Source organism: Stylophora pistillata, chromosome 6 (genome assembly GCF_964205215.1).
Source record: "Stylophora pistillata chromosome 6, jaStyPist1.2, whole genome shotgun sequence".
NCBI lineage: Eukaryota > Metazoa > Cnidaria > Anthozoa > Scleractinia > Pocilloporidae > Stylophora > Stylophora pistillata.
In genome coordinates, this window is record NC_142524.1 from 29032157 (window position 1) to 29052170 (window position 20014).

General features: G+C 40.3%; 1 pseudogene; it reads left to right on the forward strand.

The window, feature by feature from the left end:
* Nucleotides 1-13127: 13127 nt before the first annotated feature.
* On the forward strand, nucleotides 13128-14128 carry LOC148729282 (uncharacterized; annotated as a pseudogene).
* Nucleotides 14129-20014: the final 5886 nt, after the last annotated feature.

Genomic DNA, 20014 nt, shown 5'->3' on the forward strand with positions numbered 1-20014 from the left:
GAGTCGGAATGGTATGATCATACATGGGACCAAAGTGATGATGAAGAAAGTTCGATTTCATCCAATCAGACAAGTGGTGTATCTCACTGAAATCCATCCCTACATAGAATTCGAAGAGAAGATAAATACAATCAAACCGTTCCTGGATACTCCGTTTAAATACAAAATAAAAGCGGTAAAATGAGGCAACATAGCAAAAGTACATATCTACAAGCACATTTCAATCAAAACCTCGACATCTATATGTGATAAAGCGATTGGAATAATTGCAAGGAGCATAATCCAAAGACTTATTTAGCTCATATGATAGGGACTTGCTTTACATGTGACGAAACATGACTAAAACGTGGAAACATTGCCACGGTCGCTACGCGACTGCATTCCGGACGCGCGCGCAGGAGCAGGAAAGGGGAAGAGAAGGAAAGAGTGTACATAGAATGATCTATCACTGTAATAAACTGTTTTAAACTGTCACATTTGTTAGTGGTAATGTCTTACCGCGAGTGTATATGAGTCCCAAGAACTGAGTAAAGTTGAGGAATAAAATGACTAGAACGAGTGAGTAAATGTGAAGAATAATTTAATTGTGAGAGTGAGTAAATTTGACGCAAACGAAATGACATCTAGATTACTCTCTATTTCAATCACAGCAAATTTTGGCGTATCGTGTCCGACATGATTAAGAAATGTCCATTGGCTCTTCCACTACTTCACGTAACCAATGTTTATACTTTGAATACATTTTAGAATAAAAGGAAAAAAGTTGTCGTGACCAGGATTCGCACCTGAATTATTGCGTCGACAACGCGATCAACTAACAGCTACTAAGTATTGCTAAAAAATTCAGGTACTAGATTAAAAAAGAATAGCCCCGATATTACGCGTTTTGGTTTCGCGGGTTAGACATATTGATCTTACAGGAGAAGCAGACATTGTATTTATAGGGTACCAAAAAGTATGTCATACGCATATGGTACAGGTGATACAGGACGCATGCCTTTTACGTTAAAAAATGAGTGTAGTTTAAAACGCAAGTTTGGAAGCGGCAAGTTTGGTAGCGGCAAGTCTGGTAGCGGCAAGTTTGGTAGCAAGCAAGCAAACATGTCTGAAGTAGAGACATACGTGACTGTCATTGCAAAGGCTATTCTAAGTTCTAGCCAACCAGTTTCATATTTAGTGAGGGATCTCGAGTCGACGGTCTTAAGTTTAGGCAGTAAAAGGGGATATGTTCCCTAATCAAATTTGTGACTTCATTGAGGCAAACTTCCCGAAATTCGTGAGAGAGAAAGAGAGAAGAGAGATCGATTGGAGACATAACGTGAGCTGTACTCTTTCGCGTATGAAGTATTTTGATAATGGAGAATATGGATGGACCGTGATTCGTCCAGATCACCTGTGGAAGTTTACTAAAGATAACAAGTAAGTCTGAGTGTTTAAGACAATTATCGCAGAAATATAAAATATATTAAAATGCATGATTTCCCTCTCATGTAGAGTCTTCGAAAAGAAGAGAAAGTAGCGAGCAAAGAGAACTCGTCCTTATAAGCTAAAATAGAAAATCCCAGCACCCTCCTTTACTACCAGGAATGACTGTAGACCACATGTCTGCAAAGACAGATCCATTGAACACACTGGTAGAATCGAACAAAGAGGTGTCGCAGGTAACACCCAGAGAGTTTGATGTGATAGAAGTTTCTAATAACGGAGAAATACGTATGATGCATGATCCTCGCAGTAGATAACGCTATTTATGCAATAGCGAAAATCAGACCTGAAAAAAATCAGGCCTGTACGGGACTCGAACCACTGACCTCTGCGATACTAGTGCAGCGCTCTACCAATTGAGCTAACAAGCCAACTGGGAGCAGGCCGTTAAGTTGATTCGTAATAAACCCGTGAAAGTAATAAACCCTCTTCTTGTTCAGCCAAAATATATGAACTTCATATATTCATTCTATCTCAACGGAGAAATAGATGGACTAGCAGATGATGTACATTTCTAAACTTAGTATGGTCATAAATAAAATTCGACAAAAAACTGTTTACAACATGATTTTATTTTGTCTTTGTTTCGCGTAAAAATACACGCATACTATCTCTCTACTACAGCGGTTACACAGTGTTCATTTCCTCCTCTTTTTCATCATCATCATCATCATCGCTTTCATCTAATAACGGTTTGTTGATCAGACGATTCAATAGGAATTTTCTCCTGTACACGGCAGCCTCTAATGCCTCCTCCCAATCCATGCCGTCTTCATTCATCAATCGTCGAGCGGTATGCATGACTTGCCTATGTATTTTATCCTGTTTAATACGCCGGGTTATACCACTTTAGACGATGCAAGTATAACCTTCTCAACTTATGCCTAGCTAAAGGTACGAGCGAATTTTCATTCTCGGTTGTCCCCTCTTTTTCCTGCTCTTCTTCTTGTTCAGCCAAAGTTGTTTTCATATCATCTTTCACTTCCTGTTTCAATTCTGACCACGGATTCACACTGACATTGTCATCATCATCATCATCGTCACCGTCATCCTTGTCATCATCTTCACCTTCATCATCATTGCCTTCACCATCTGTGTTCTCAGGCTCTTCATCCTCTTCTAGTGGTTCGCCAAAGACATCTAGATCCCGTAGAAAAGTATTACGTCATTGGATCACGTGATAACAAATGTTGTACTACCTTAGCTACTATTATCATACATAATATAAGTGTAATATCGATTAAGACGATTGTATGCCAGGTTTGTCTTGTTGGTGTCAATAATCCGATAATAGCAGTTTGAGTTTGTTGCAAAAGAACGTTATGGTCCATAACGACATAAGATTCATTATAATACGTATGTTGCACGATCCTTCGCAGTAGATAGCGCTATTTATGCAATAGCGAAAATCAGACCTGAAAAAAATCAGGCCTGTACGGGATTCGAACCACTGACCTCTGCGATACTAGTGTAGCGCTCTACCAATTGAGCTAACAAGCCAACTGGGAGCAGGCCGTTAAGTTGATTCGTAATAAACCCGTGATGATAAATCAGATACAATGAATATATGAAGTTCATATATTTTGAACTGCGGTATTAAATACGTATGATGCACGATCCTTCGCAGTAGATAGCGCTATTTATGCAATAGCGAAAATATTGCCATTTATGCAGTAGATAGCGCTATTGCATAAATAGCGCTCTCTACTGCGAAGGATCGTGCATCATACGTATTCAATACCGCAGTTCAAAATATATGAACTTCATATACTCATTGTATCTGATTCACTATAATGGAGAGAAAATGGCATTCCGCGTGCTAGATCTCGATAAAAACAAGAACAATTCTTGCAGAGTGTATGGTGAGTGTCTCAGTGCTATTTTGAAAATAATATCGCAACGTAATATGTTTTATGAGTGTCCCTTTATACCACACATCTTCTCAGCACTGTACTTGATTCATCATCTGATTCAACGAATTTTATCTCGGAGGCGCCTTCCCATCACTTCTCATTACTTGGGCTTTTCGAAGGAAACACCCGAGGCATAAATTCGGCTTTGTTTTTTTTTTATTATTATTATTATTACTTTTTTTTGCGTTCAGTCACAAAACGCAGTTCCACTACAACGCATGCGTGAAGTGTGGGCGCATGCGTAGAATAAACTTTAGAGCGCATGGTTTCAAAGTTTCAAGCAATGGCTGCCTTTGTGGACAATTGATTGCTTGATGTATGCGTAAGAAATTTGATGGCTATTACGCTCAATATACCTAAAAAGTCACACACCGTGATCGGTAGACCCACACTAAAGCTTGGGGAGCATTTTGGAAACGGGTCGGTCCGCGAACTTTACGAGAGATCAATTTACGAGCGATCCTTTGCGAGTGAACCTTCTATCGACGAATATAAAACGGGCCATCTCATATTATGTTTACGTGTAAACACAACCGTGTATTTAGACGTGATCGAGAACCCAGTAAAGGAACATAAGAACCATTCATGCTAGTCCACCCTCCCACCCATCCCACCCCAGGGGAGGACATCCATCACACAGTAATCTCGTGTGTGGGAAATTTACGTCTCCTACCCCAACCTTACAGGAGACGGGACCTCCATTTATTCGTCCCTATCCGAGAAGACTAGAATATCTAACCATTTTTTGGTGTTATAGAAAGGTAGCAAATTCTTCTCAATTATTTTAAGACCTTGAGTGTTGGTTCGGCCGGGGCTCGAACCCTCGACCTCCCGCACAACAGTATAGCGCTCTGTCCATTGAGCTAACCGGGAGGCGGTTTTTTTTGTGGATGGTTATCTTTATCAAAATTTACTTAATTTTTACTTAATTTAATTTACATGGGTTGCACGAGGTGAGCACAGGCCTCCAGAAGTTCTTTTGAGTTCCTTTGGCCGTCTTCATATTGAATCCAGAGGTCGAAGAGTCTTCTCTGCATTGTTCGGTCGGTTGACCGCTGATGTCTCTTCAGCTTTTTGCCTGAAACCAGACGGATCTGCATGTCGACCAATGTAGCTTCCCGGTGAAGGACCTGGATCAGGATGTACAGGGGCAGCTGCGATCAGTTGTTGCTGAATAAGCTAATACGAGTATCCACAATTGAAGTATCCCTGTTATACACATCCCAAGGATCAAGATTTTGACTTCGAACAAAACACGCCATTTGATTGGAGGAATCGTTAAGTAAGAAAACAACGAGCACTGAATTGGGATGAATGAAATGTCCCACGTCAAATTTACATAAGTTAGCACATTGCGCGTGGGTTTGAAAATAAAGAATGAAATACCAATTAGTAAAAGTTCGGGCATTTTGCGTGGCTTTCAAATAAACAACTATGAATAAAATTTCGCACCTTGCGCATGGGTTTGAAATACGCAAACAAGAATGAGTAAACGTTCGCACATTGCGCATGGGTTTTCAATAAACAAATAAATAACCGCCTCCCAGTTAGCTCAATGGATAGAGTGCTGGACTGTCGTGCGGGAGGTCGAGGGCTCGAGCCCCGGCCAGACCAACACTCAAGGTCTTAAAATAATTGAGAAGAATGTGCTTCCTTTCTATAACATCAAGAGATGGTTAGATATTCTAGTCTTCTCGGATGGGGAATAAATGGAGGTCCCGTCTCCCATAGCAGGGGTAGGAGACGTTAATTTCCCACGCACGAGATTACTGCGTGATGGATGTCCTCCCTGGGGTGGGATGGGTGGGTTGGGTTTAGGTGGATGAACCTAGTAGGGGACTACGTGTCCTATTGTTCTTCCACCTGTACAATGTACAAATCTCTGGGGGGAAGGGTGGGTTGGGTTTAGGTGGATGAACCTAGTAGGGGACTACGTGTCCTATTGTTCTTCCACCTGTACAATGTACAAATCGGGGGGGGGGGATGGGTGGGTTGGGTTTAGGTGGATGAACCTAGTAGGGGACTACGTGTCCTATTGTTCTTCCACCTGTAGAATGTACAAATGTTTAGAAACAAATAATAATTAGTAAAAGTTCGCACAATGCGCGTGGTGAGTTTGAAATAAACCCCTATTGACATTAACAAGTAGTCGCCAATAAGTTAAAGTTTCGAGGTTTCGTTCCTGGTTTCTTTCCTTTCCCATTTAAGTTCTCGAAATAAACAACATGACGAAGAAAAATTCGTAAAATATGTAAACAGAAGGAACATAGTTCACTTTTGTAAAATATACTTTATAATTCGACACACACGGCAGAGAAACGTTCGTAAGAAGCAAATAACAAGAACATTGTTTATTTCAAAATTCACGGTAGGGAAACGTTCGTAAAGTAAACAGCAAGAGCATAGTTTATTTCAAGGATGGTGGGTTGGGGGCTAATAGTCCAGAGACAGGGGGCTAATCGTCCAAGGACTGGGGGCTAATTGTCTGGGGCTAATTGTCTAGGGGGCGAGTTGTCCGGATACCAAATTGAAGTATAGAGGAAGTCGGTACTTATCAATGTTTTCTTGTTATAGACCCGTGTGTCTTTGTAAGAGTCAGACACGCGTATTAAACTATTGTAAATTTCAACTGAGTTCAGATAGAGAAACGTGGTCCTACTCCAATGCACATTGACCCCAGCAAAACAATAAGGGCACGATATAGCTAAGCTAATGAGTTGGCATGTGGACAAAATTCAGGACAACAATGTGTTGTAAGGAGTTTATGCTCTTTGATTTACCATAGCAAACAAGGAATCTATTCTGCGAATGATCTGGTGTCAATAATCAAAATTGGAAATCAGTTGTATTCAAGTTTGTCTCAGTTAACCAGACAATCATTTTTAATGCAGACAGAATTACCCACGCTTTCAAATGTGTTCGAGACTGACTATGAACTTCAATACAATGAAAGTTACACCGGCACTATTCATCAAGAAGCTACGATGGAAGGATAAGCTAGGATAGATAGAGCCTTTCGATCACTTATGTCCAAAAATTTCAACAATTTTGTCTTGACAATAGGATGTACTGCAGTTGCTACCTATTGTAAAGGCAATGTGGGCTTGAAAATATTCGATTCTCATGCAAGGGATATTTATGGTAGAAGCCATTCTCAAGGTACATGTGTGCTGCTTGAAGTATCATCACTGAATGGCTTAGCACATTATTTTCAGAGTATACATAACGATATATTTGATTTGAAATGGGTTAAAATTGATAAAGTTCAAAATGGTGCCCATTTTCAGTTATACCTGTGAAACCAGAAAGTTCAATTTGAACTGTCTTGTGGCTGTCTATTCACTCTGCAACTCCACTAATAAAATCGTGTAGTTATTGGAATTCAAACATGTTATCTGTTATTCAGTATGGCGAAAGATTATGAAAATTCAGCTTTGAACAAGTATTTACTGACATGATTTGCCAAAAACTGATGTTTGTGGAACTGAAGTAAGTCTAGATCTTAAAAGTGATTACAGTGAAGGAATATTGTCTGATTCAGTTGACAGCGCTAGCAAATCAATTCTCGAAAATATTTTAAAGAAATAATAGTTGAATGCATAGGGTTTTGATGTGGTTTTCAGATTTTTGTATGACATGTATTTTTAAACCCACTAAAAGGTCAAAATATGTGTTTTCCCTCTTGGTATGTAATGAAAGTCAAATGCCTCGAATTGAATACACATTAACTGTAAATTGCACTGCTTCTCTTGTGGCTATCAGCAGTATTAAATATTCCTAGATTTTCTATGAACAACATGAACTATTGAACAGTATTATTGCTTCAATCTACTGATTTCTGACAACTCTCCTTGGGTGAACATGTGGCAACAAACTATGACTTGATACAAATAATAGATTAAAAAATTCCCCTCCCCTTGCCGTTAAAGACAAATACATTACCTACTCAGGGTTTGTAAAAGCCTTAAAAGTCCTTGAAGATGCTTGAATTTAAAAATGAAACACTCAAGGCCTCGAAGTACTTGAATTTGAGGACTGAGGCTTAATTTTTGCAATGCTTTTTCTTTAACAATTTTCAAGTTGAAAATAACAGTACTTTCATGGAAAAGCTGAGAAATAATATTAAATGATTTTAAAATAGCTTATGCAAACATTTCCAAAAGTGATCCTTCAATTTTCTAAAACTTGGCCTTCAAAGTCATTGAAAAGTCCTTGAATTTCAACCTTTGGCATCTGCAGGAACTTACTCCTAGATGGTAATATATTATTTGGATTGTTTTCTAGTACCATAACAGCATTCATTACACTCCAGCAGTCAAAAATTAACACAAGTAGACTTATTCGTGACCAGCAATAATTAATTTGCATGACGACAGTAACAATGGAAATATGGTAGTCCCCGAAAGAGAACTCCAGATGTGCGTTATTGAAAGCCCGAGTTCACGCAGATATGCGTCTAGTTACTTTATAAGGCTGGTTTCAGCCAGCAAAGGAGTCGGATGGGCATGCAGGTGAAATTCAAACCTGCTATGTGAAAAATCGAAAATCGGAATCATGAGAGGAGCTTGACACAGTCATAGTCGGAATAGTCAGAAAGGTTCCATTTTCTTCTGACTCCTCTTTTGATGCGCGGCTCATGATTCAGAGAAAACTAAATTGTCGGAGTCGCAAGCAGAGGTAGAACTCACCAATTAACCAGTTTTCGGGTCATCAGATAAGGTTTAGAACTACGACACTCCAGCTCTCACTGTATTGTAGGAGACGGGCTGGGAAAGATTTCCATATAACCCCATACATTACTTATGCAGTCCATTTCATGAAGACTAAATATAAAGGTTTCTTTGCAACATTCTGTGCATAATTTAATGTATGGGGTTATATGAAAATCTTTCCACGGGCTGTACTGAGACATCTAAGCGACATCAATACTTTTTTCTTGTCAGTTCGAAGTTCACTAGATCTTATGACTCAGCGCTTCCGAGTAGTGCTGACAATGTGAATTACACTCTGTCTTAAAAAGAAACCAGTCATTTAATTGTTGTCGCCATTGTTGTTCCTTTGTCATTAAAATAAACTATATGCATGGCAGTCTAAATCCCACCGGCAGTCTAAATCCCACAGGGATCACCGGCAGTCTAAATCCCACAGGGATCAATGAACGCTTTTCATTCCACTAATTTATTCATGTTTTTCTCGTTGCCATGCACCCACCAATAACGTAGCTCCATTTTCTGCCTTTAAAAGCACACACAACCCACAATTCCTCTATTCGCTCCGACGAAGGGCTAACGCTCGAAACGTCAGCTTTTGTAATCATTACGGTGGCCAATTTACCATTTCAACTTTGTTGATATATCCAAATTATATGCATGTATGTTGAAGTGCAGATCTGTGCGAATATCTTGCACCACGTTTTTTTGCTTCTCAGGAAATAGTTAGGACTGACTTACACGTGCCATATGTTTTAAGAGCAGTTATTTTACGGTGTATATAAATGAGTGCAAACTGTAAAATCAACAAGCGTACGAAGTGTCAAGTCGAGTGTGACAAGAGCCAAGTCAGAAACGTTTTCAAACTAGAATTTCTACCATTACCCAAAAACATACAGAGCAACTTGCATTCAATGGTTCCTCGATTTTGTAGTTCTGTTTCGAAATCTTGAATCAATTTTTCTTAAAAGCCTGCGAAACGCTTAAGGTTGTTTCCAGTCCACAGTCAGTCTACAGTAAATGTGTGGTTAATCGATGAAACAATTATTTTATATAGCTCCTCGAGACTGCAAAATGTTAAACGTCGCCCCTGGGACATCGGGGTAACAGATCCTGTCTTGAGGACGTATGTATAGTAAATACCACTACCGCCGACGGGGCTGTATTTCTTTTATACAAAAGAAAGTAGTAAGATTTATATTCCCTTCCTACCCCCTTTCCCTTCCTTCCTCCCATTCCTTTCCTTCCCCCATTCCCTCCTTCCCCATATTCCCTTCGTTCCCCCCATTCCCTTCCTTCCCCCATTCCCTTCCTTCACCCCATTTCCTTCCTCTCCTTATTCCCTTCCTTCACCCCATTCCCTTCCTCCCCCATTCCCTTCCTTCCCCCATTCCCTTCCTTCCCCCCATTCCCTTCCTTCCCCCATTCCCTTCCTTCCCCCATTCCCTTCCTCCCCCCATTCCCTTCCTTCCCCCATTCCCTTCCTTCCCCCATTCCCTTCCTTCACCCCATTCCCTTCCTCCCCATATTCCCTTTCTTCACCCCATTCCCTTCCTTCTCATATTCCCTTCCTTCACCCCATTCCCTTCCTTCCCCCATTCCCTTCCTTCCCCCCATTCCCTTCCTTCCCCATTCCCTTCCTTCACCCCATTCCCTTCCTCACCCCATTCCCTTCCTCCCCCCATTCCCTTCCTTCACCCCATTCCCTTCCTTCCCACATTCCCTTCCTTCACCCTATTCCCTTCCTCCCCCCATTCCTCTTCTTCCCCTATTCCCTACCTTCCGACATTTGTTAATTAATTCCGACACGGCATTCATATAAAACAGGCTTTAATTTAATTAACGTTCTGTAATAGTTACTAATATTTTAAATTAAACTAATATACATAGTTTATACATAGTAACATAGTCTACATAGTTTTTCATAATTAGTTGTAGCTTCTGTATTAAATTGTTAATGCCTGATGTATTTTACCGTGTTTAAATAAAGATGATGATGATGATGAGTCCCCTGTTCCCTTTCTTCACTCATTCCCTTCCTCTCCCCCATTTCCTTCCTTCCCCCATTGCCTTCCTTCCCCTATTCCCTTCCCTCCACCATCCCATTCCCTTCCTCCCCCCATCCCAGTTCCTTCCTCCCTTCCACTCCCTTCTTTCTCCCCCGTTCCCTCCCTCCCACTCATTTTCTTCCTCTCCCCCATTTCCTTCCTTCCCCCATTGCCTTCCTTCCTCCTTTCCCTTCCTTCCACCATCCCATTCCCTTCCTCCCCTTCCTTCCCCCATCCCAGTTCCTTCCTTCCCTCCACTCCCTTCCCTCTCCCCCATTCCCTCCCTCCCACCCATTTTCTTCCTCTCCCCTATTTCCTTCCCTCCCCCATTCTCTTCCTTTCCCCATTCCCTTCCCTCCCCCATCCCATTCCCTTCCTCCCCTCCACTCCCTTCCTTCTCCCCCATTCCCTTCCTCCCACTCATTTCCTTCCTTCCCCCATTCTCTTCCTTTCCCCATTCCCTTCTCTCCCCCATCCCATTCCCTTTCTCCCCTCCACTCCCTTCCTTCCCCGCATTCCCTCCCTCCCACTCATTCCCTTCCTCTCCCCCAATTCCCTTCCTTCCCCTATTCCCTTCCTTCCCCCATCCCATTCCCTTCCTCCCCTCCACTCCCTTCCTTCTCCCATTCTTTTTCTTCCCCATCCCACTCCCTTCCTCTTCTCCACTCCCTTCCTTCCCCCCATTCCCTCCCTCCCACTTATTCCCTTCCTCTCCCCATTTCCTTCCTTCCCCATGGGGAATGGGGGAAGGAAGGGAGTCCCTTCCTTCCCCCATTCCCTCCCTCCCACTAATTCCCTTCCTCTCCCCATTTCCTTCCTTCCCCCATTCCCTTCCTTCCCTTATTCCCTTCCTTCCCCATCCCATTCCCTTCCTCCCCTTCACTCCCTTCCTTCTCCCATTCCCTTCCTTCCCCCATCCCATTCCCTTCCTCTTCTCCACTCCCTTCCTTCCCCCCATTCCCTCCCTCCCACTTATTCCCTTACTCTCCCCCATTCCCTTCCCTCCCCCCATTCCTTCCCTCACGCTCATTCCCATCCTCCTGTATTCCCTTTCTTGAGACAAATTAAGGTGGCTCACAATAGTTTTAGGACTGGGTTCTAGCCGCGCGAATCACGCGCGTCACTCGCGGGATTTTTAAAAGCCATGGAGGAGGTATGGCGGCATGAACAAAAATGGCGGCGCGTAAATTTCTTTGCCGAACTCCATTCACGCCTAGTTTTCAGGGTAAATCGCATTTTTACGAAACTTTTAGCCGCCAAAAGTCATTATTTGTAGTATTAGCTAAAGAAAATAATGCTTGACGATCGGCATATGTTGTGCCGAGAAGAAAATTTTATAGTTTTTATGTATGCGCTGCGATCGATGGTGGAGACCCTGGAGTGGACTCCGAAATTCCAGAGATCAAACCAAGCACACTTTTACTTCTTTATCTTTCCTGGGGCGGATTTGTATGTGGCTTTAGTTTACTTAATCCATCGGTGGTCTATGCTGGAGAAAATGACGAAAACTCTGTCTGTGCCAATTCTGGTCGCCATAAAGGTCGTTTTGCGTCATAAAGACGCTTGAGCGCGTTGAAAAACCTTGCAAGGGTAAGTGAGAAAAAAATCCTAGGAAAAACAAAATGATACGGAGGAAGAGGACATTGAGCCCCCCAGGAAAACAGTGACTAGGTCAAAACAGGTAAGTTCTTTTTTGGACCAGTAAATCGTAACAAATAAAACTGAAGATATCGCCGTTTCTTTCGAAGAGTTCAAAAGTAATCATTTTCTATTCACAGCAAAACATTGAGGAAGAGGACGCTCAAATGTTATCAGGCACATGAATTGTGAGCATGGAAGTGCTAAAACATGACCTCAAGTCTTGTTTACATTGTCAAGCTGGTGAGGAAAACTTTGTGGACTTTTTAAATTGTAAAAATAGGCCAAGGAATAAACTGTTAGCACAAATATTGAGTTCTGCAAGTACAAAAGTTGTTGTACAAGTTGTTTTCCTTCTGCAACCACTATGAGGCTTTAACAATTACTGTATTAAATATTACTGCTTGGAGAAAAACTGTTATACAGTCAGCTTCCTTACCGAGTACATATTCAATATTTCTTTCATCAGAGCACAATAAACAAGTCCCCCCTTTTGTACTTCATCAAGAACAAGAATAACTATATGTAAACAAATAACCACTGAAGTCAGATAAATACTATTTTTCTTTGGCTTCTTAAAGTTGTATTTACCTTTTCTTAGATTCACAACAATGATTTCAGACAATAGAAAACTAAAAGTTAACTTATCAAATTATTGTAAGAAAATATTGTACAGCATAGTCATTTTAAAAATGTAATCATATGCCCTATTGTCAAGGTGCAAAATAAATACTTCGAAATTTGTTTGCTACTCATTTCAAATTTTTGACAAATGTGTGGCAAAACTCGTTAAGTATATGAACCTCTCTACACTCTATATTGAATGGTCTTTTTTAGGTGTGGGATTAGACATTTCTCATGATCTCTCTCCTTCTCCTAATTTAATTAAGATTTGTTATTCAAATCAGACTTATTAACCAGTCTGAAGCAGTCTACTGTTTAATCCTGCCTCCAGTAAAACTAATTAAACCAAAAGAAAGTGAAATGACAAACAAAAAAATTTGGTTTCCAGGTCCACTGTCTTTGGACAACATGGTTGGTGAAACAAGAAGTGGGCTAAGTAGTGTTTTCAACATTCAATGTTCCAAGTGTGGAAAAATAAACAATGTTTATACATTTAATCATCACAGAATAGGTAGCAGAGGGCCAAAAGCCAGGGACATTAATTCTAGAGCAGTTCTTGGCTCCCTTCACGTTGGAGTTGGACAAACACATCTGAACAATTTTCTGGCTACTTTAAACATTCCAACAATGAATAGCCAGCTGTTCAAAATGTGAGAAATGGAAATAGGTAACAGCATTGAAAATGTAGCAAAAGGAAGTTGCGATGTGTATTTGGAACAGGAAATGGAAAATGCAGAAAAATCTAACAATCATGGGGAAGTAGATAGTATGCCGGGAATTGCAGTCTCGTACGACATGGGTTGGACGAAAAGAGGCAAAGGGCACAACTCACACACTGGTCACGGAGCATCAATGGGTTTAAAAACGGGAAAGGTTCTGTCTTATGCAACGAGATGTAAAGCCTGCAGAGTATGTGAATCCAGCAAAAAATCAGGAAAAGTGGCCAAAACACACGACTGTAGAAAAAACCATGTAGGGTCCTCGAAGTCCATGGAGAGTGATGTAGCAGTTGAGCTCTGGACTAATGCCCTTGACAGTAGAACCAAATTCAGTACATATGTTGGAGATGATGATAGTACCACTATTGCTGATATTTTAAACTAAGTGCCATACAAGGTTGAAAAGTGGTCAGACACAATACATACCAAACGTTCTCTCGCCACTCGTCTTTACAATCTGAAAGATTGCTTCAAAAATCCAAACTGTTCAACACTAAGTAACAAAGTAATAAGTTACTATGCAAAATGCTTCAGTCATGCTGTAACTCAGAATGCTGGAAATCCAGAACTATTAAAATCAAGTATCAACTCCATAGTACCACATTCATTTGGGGAACACAGTTCATGCAATATATCCTGGTGTGGTTTCAAAAAATGTCCTGAGGGATACAAGCACACAGAACTACCTAATGGCAAGAGTTTACATGGTGAGCTCCTGAAAAATGCCCTAACCAACATCTTTTCAGAATATGCCACTGATATTGTTGTCAAGAAGCTTTCCCCATGTGCCAACTCTCAACGGAATGAAAGTGTAAATAATACCATAGCAACAAAAATCCCCAAAACCTGGTGTTACGGAGGAAGTGCAAGCAATGACTTTAGAGTAGCCTGTGGTGTGGCCCAAAGAAATCTTGGCTATGGCTATGTAAGTGCAGCGTTAGAGGTACTGAATATGGAACCCGGCTATTTTTGTACATCACACGAAGATCTGATGTTCAAAATAGTTTTAAGTGACAGAAACCGGAAGGCTACGAAAAATTTCAAGTATAGGAGAATTCAATTACGGGGTCAGAAATCCAGTCAAAATAGTCAAAAAGAAGCTAAGGAGGGGAAAACTTATGAAACTGCTGTTGCTTTGAATCTGGACACAAATGTCAGTCAGCCTTCACCAAGAACTCATGCTCACATTGAACATCTTTTGGAAAACATTTCTGATAATGAGCTTCACGAGTATGAAAAACTAGTACCATCCTACTATGCTCAGCCTGATCTGCCAAAACTGACTTATGATCCAAACCAAACTTACACTTTTGTTGTTTTTTTGTTGTTGTTTTTGACACTGAGACTACCTGCACCGGGAAAAATGCAGAACCCTGTTAACTTTCCGCCATTCATGAAAATCATGTGTTTTCAAAGTACATTCTACCAACAGGAAATGTGAGTACTGGAGCTTCACGAGTGAACAAACTATCTGTTCAAAATATCAATGGAATCAGAAAATTACTGAAAGAAAACCAACCAGTGGAAACTGTCTCTCTTGACAAAGCGCTTCAGACCTTTCTTAGTCAAGTAAAATTTTCATCCAGAAGGAATCTTGTATAGTTCTAATAGGTCATAATTCATCAACATTTCACACTCCAATACTTCTCCGGAGAAGCGACTAAAATTTTCGCAGCAAACTAAGCAACCTGAATGTTTATTTTGGCGACATTCAAATCCTTGTCAAACATCTTTTGAAAGATAAACACCCGGCATTGCAACTCAGTGAATCGGCATCTTGCAAATCAAACCAATCAGCACTTCACTAACATCTCTTTAAAGAAGAATTTGAAGCCCACGATGCCTTGGAGGACGTTAAGGCACTTGAAAAAATTGTTTCATTCTACACTTCAACTGAACAAGGAAAAACTCGTGAATTGTTCTGGAGTTATTAGTGTTGAACAAGCAATTGCCAGCATGTCGTATTTGGATCGACGCCATGAAATTCTTCAGACATTCAGCGGAAGACTTTTCGACCCCAGGGACGACAGTGGTGCAATAAAACAATCAATGGCTCAGAAGATTGTAGGAAGTGGGCTTTCCTATTCACATCTTAAAGAGTTATATTTAAAGTTCGGAACAAAGGGGCTGCTTGCGATCCTCAGCATGCCTCCTGCCCAGAACACAGCGAGGAAACCTCGTGTCACTCGAACAAAGCGTATTCTCGATGTCGTCGCAAACCACTTTCAGGAAACATTTCCGAAAGAAGAATAGTTCCTTTGGTTCCATTTTTGGTAAATTGTAACTTAATGTTTTTCCATTTAACCACATTTAAACTGCAGAAACTGGCCAGCACGTGTTGTGCCTCTGGAGGTGCTTGATGACAATGTACGTACCTCGCGTAACATTAGCCAGATTTAAATGACCGAAATTCTCCAAAACGTAGCAACGAAGCAAGCTTATTAACGGCACTTCGAAAAATAACTTACAGGTCCACTAGAACGACTGATTAAGCTGATGAAATCGACCGAAAATCGAGCGAGTGACAATTCAAGGTTTTGACCAGCGGACAACGTTTACGCATGCGAAAAGCGGGATCTTGTAAAGGTCAGATTTTGGAAACGCGCGAGACGCGCAAGGATTTTCTTTAGACGTTAAGTGAATTGTTTCAAAAACAAGTCCGGTGACCCCACTATTTTATTTTAAAATTGGGTAGTGTGGACTAAGAGAAAAGTACTGGTAAAATTTAAAAAAAAATTCTCTGGACCGGATTTATAGCCACTCAAAAATTACGGTTTTTAGCAATTACATAAAATCTGCTCCAGAGATTTTTTTTTAAACTCTCTATAATTGCTTCCACTTCCATGTAAAATTGGATAAAATTAAGAAAAATAGGTGTCACCGAGTTAATTTTTGCGCTATTAGCGTTAAAAGCTCCATGACGGCTCTTATTTACAACCATATGCTGTTGCTATGGTAACAGCTGATGACGCCACGTGATTATGTTTTGGTTCACTGATGATTGAGCTAGTAACTGTTACCAAGAAAGTGTAAGAAAAATTATTATTTTGTTTTACTGGATCCCTCAAATGTAAAAGTGCTAGAAAACCTAAAAACTATTGTGAGCCACCTTAATAAACAAACAACAAAAAATGACAAAAACGGTACAAAACTATACAAAAATGGATTCGAAATTAAAAGGGCATGAGCTACATTAAGGCCTCAAATTTTCGTTGCAGTTTCATCTGGAATTCTTATTCATTCGAAGAATCAAGTTTTACGACGCAAATGAAACATTTAAGCTCTCTTGAACGTTTTTCCTTCAGGCCAATCGCCCTCTGCTTTGGCTTCTTGTTATTATATACTCTTTTTGTAACTCCTTTGATAGACCACCTGATAGACCAACATAACAAAAGCAGAGATGAGCCTTCCATTAGATGGTAAGTAACCTGGGAGAAGTGTTACGGATAATAATTTTAAAGATAACTTTCTATAAATTTGCAGAATACCTGGTTATGCTGCAGTGCATACACGAACCTTCTGTGATGGAATACTAACAAAATTGTTAGTTGTAAATGAATATAAGGACTCAGTCGTGTGGTAATGATAGTTGTCGTCGGAGTGACCAACTGTCTGGAAAGTTATACCGAAAGAGAGTTTCTGTGGAACATTGTTTATTTCAAGAAAATTTGGAGAAAACTGTGAGATTGTGTTAGTGATGACGTAATTAATAGTATGTAGAGGGATTTAGTGAGTTTGTTAAGGATAGTAATGCCTTTAGGAGTCGCTCCTTAGTATGAATATTGCACGTTGTTTAATAACCTAGTTATTAACTCCTTAGGATGAATATTGCACGTTGTTTAATAACTTAGTTATTAACTCCTTAGTATGAATATTGCACGTTGTTTAATAACCTAGTTATTAACTCCTTAGTATGAATATTGCACGTTGTTTAATAACCTAGTTGGGTTTGTTGAAGAAGAGTGTCCTTTCCAGCGGTTTTATTACACCAAAACATTCTTGGATACCCTCCAAATCTGTTGTTTGTAATTCGTCTTCAATCATAATCCCATTCGCTCCCAAGATCACTTCTCCTCACTGGTAAACATACCTTTCTTATAATAGTGGATCTAAAAATTCGGCATTGAACCAAATACCACCCCTTGGTCGATGTTTTTCTTTCCTCTCGATACCGGTTTCCACTCGAAAACATATTGATGCTCCCGGCCCGGGAGTGAAGCATTTCATCTTTCAACAACTTCGTGTATAAGAGAAACTCTCAATCAGTTGTTTCTTTCATCTTTCTTCTGTGCAAACAAACTTCGTTCTCTAGAATCTTGCTCCTCTACATGCAATAACTTGTGGGATGGATTTGGTCGGTGGAGGAATAGCATTTGGGGGCCATACCTTGAAGGAAAGAACTTAATTACCCGTCATTGGCAAAGTTAGTTTAGAAGAACAAGAGAAGACATTTACTTTGCTAGCATTTGTTTGAAATTAGTTTTAATAGCAAAACAATGTTATAATGATAACAATAATAATAGTATAGTCTTTATTTCAGTTCAAAGGATAAAAACACATATCCTGTGTTACAATATATTTAAAACTAAAGTAAACCATACATAAAAATTAACCTATTTACAAACGTGGATTTGAAGCATTGGGTATTGACTTTGGGGCGAAAGCACCCTTTCCTATACGTAGACTGTATGCAATATTTTTCTCTTCAGGAATGATGTGTTTAAGAGCGAGCTCATTAAGATAACCTTATCAAACATTTTTCTGTTCTGTGTCTCTAAAATACTTGAAATAATGAAGTGACAGGAACTATATCCCCGCTCGTAACATTTTTCTAAGAACTGTTGGATTTGTTTAGGATGATTCAGAGGCTCCATACGCCGGAAGGCCATTGGACGTATGACTTGAAGTAAGATTTGGAAGTAAGACTTAGAAGTAAGACTTGGACGCAAAGTGCATGGTAAATAATGAAAGAAATTCCTAGCTTAATTGAATGTTTTCGTACTTACAGAATCATACAACTGGTCCTTACCAGCACTTCTGGCACTTTCTGGGTGTACGGTGATTCACTAGGGGTTCGCTTGCATCAGTCGATCAGCTCTCGAGCCCTTTGCAGGAAGCTGTACTTTAAATGTAAAAACAGTTATAACTGGCTCTAATCAGTCACCAACGAACAAGAAAGCAGGAAGAAAAACGATAGCCTCGACTTCCGCGCTGAGGAGGTCTTAAAGGCCATTCGCGGAGTCCTTAATACGACAGAATTACAGCAATCTTCCAGCGTATTACTTTAAACCTTGAACTTCATTATCAATTTCACAACTTTCTAGAATGTCATCGGAGAGGTTATAAACTTGTTAAAAGAGACACAAGTCGACTCACAGGGCAAAGAAGGTCTAAAGTATAAGGCAAAGATCATTTGGAAATCAACTACAGCTTTATGTAAGCATAATGGAAAGAAATTTAACCCAACAGATGGCAGGTTCCTTACACCGCAGGTTTGTACATGTTGCAGGGCAACCTCTGTAATGATGATTATAAATCTAATGTCATCCTTTTTTTTCAGCGAGTCTAGTTCTCAGCCATGTGTCAAGCGGGTTTTGACATCATAGATGTGTACCCAATGACAGAGTTGTAGCCGGGGGCTACATTGGCCAATAACATAGTACCTTGGAAGCGCTTTTAGAGAAGTATAAAGTAAATAAAAGTCAAAGAATAGGAACAGATGAAAGCAAGAAAAGAATTAGGCGATGTACCGGCTGAAAACAAAAATGACATGTATTTTAAGTCTTTAGCTTGGCTTCGCACTGACGTAAAGGTTTTGAGAAAGGATGAGATTGAGTTGCTTCCAGGCCTGCTCGTGCCCTACATGGCGGTTATTTTCGTCGGCAGAGGTTATATTTGAAGATTTGGCTCGAGTTGTTTGGAGTAGGTTGGTTATTAAGCCTCCATTATATCATAGGGTTTGATAAAGCAAACTTTTCCAATGGACAGTGACTTTTTGCTCAGGAAATCTGTCTTTAACTTGAGCGAAGTTGATTCCTGTTTAAGAGAGACATTGTTGTGGAAAATTCACCAGACGACTGCAACAAGTTTCCCTCCCTAATTCCCTCAACCATTCGATGGGATGACCTGGGAACGAGATTATCCATAAGGTATACCGCAATCATGATATCGTTTTAATCCTCGTTGACCTTCATAAATTTTTGTGAACAGTGTCAAGAGGGCTAAAGGCCAACAGAGGAAGGAAGTTTACTTAATCAAGTGAACCCTTTTAAAGAGAAAGCCTGAGGCCCACTGATCGCGTAAAACCTTGCTTTGGGTTAGACCTCGTGTAAACAACCGGCCCAGAGAGTTTAAGGGTCAAAAGAGCTCTACATTAACGAAAAGGTGATTCCAAAGTGAAACAATCGACCTTTTTATGAAAAAAACTGGTAAAATTGTTCATTCTAATAGTTTGTATTAGGCGTTCAGTTTGTAAAACGGTGAGAAATAGCAAACGACGCGATAGTAGCGGCCAGCGGATGAGCGAAAAACTAAGGGAGGTCTGGGTCGAGTTGCGATAACTTTTTCAGAAATGAATGAATATTCTCTACCAATCTCAGTTTCGAGAACTGCAATAACAAAAGAGAGGTCACCTCGACTTGATTTCCACCGCTCTCTCGAGTCCAGTCTTTTTCGTTCCTCCCGGCTCCCGAACGCGGCTGGTAATCGAACCCTAGGGTCACCCTGCTCAATCTTACCCCATTTCTGCCTGTTCTGTTATTTTATTGGTCACGCGTGTTATTTGATTAACGAGGGGTAATTGTAATTGGCTAGGCTGTATTGATCTCCCTGCCTAAGATAATTAGGCGAAGCGACATGAATAAATTGGTTGACGGTAC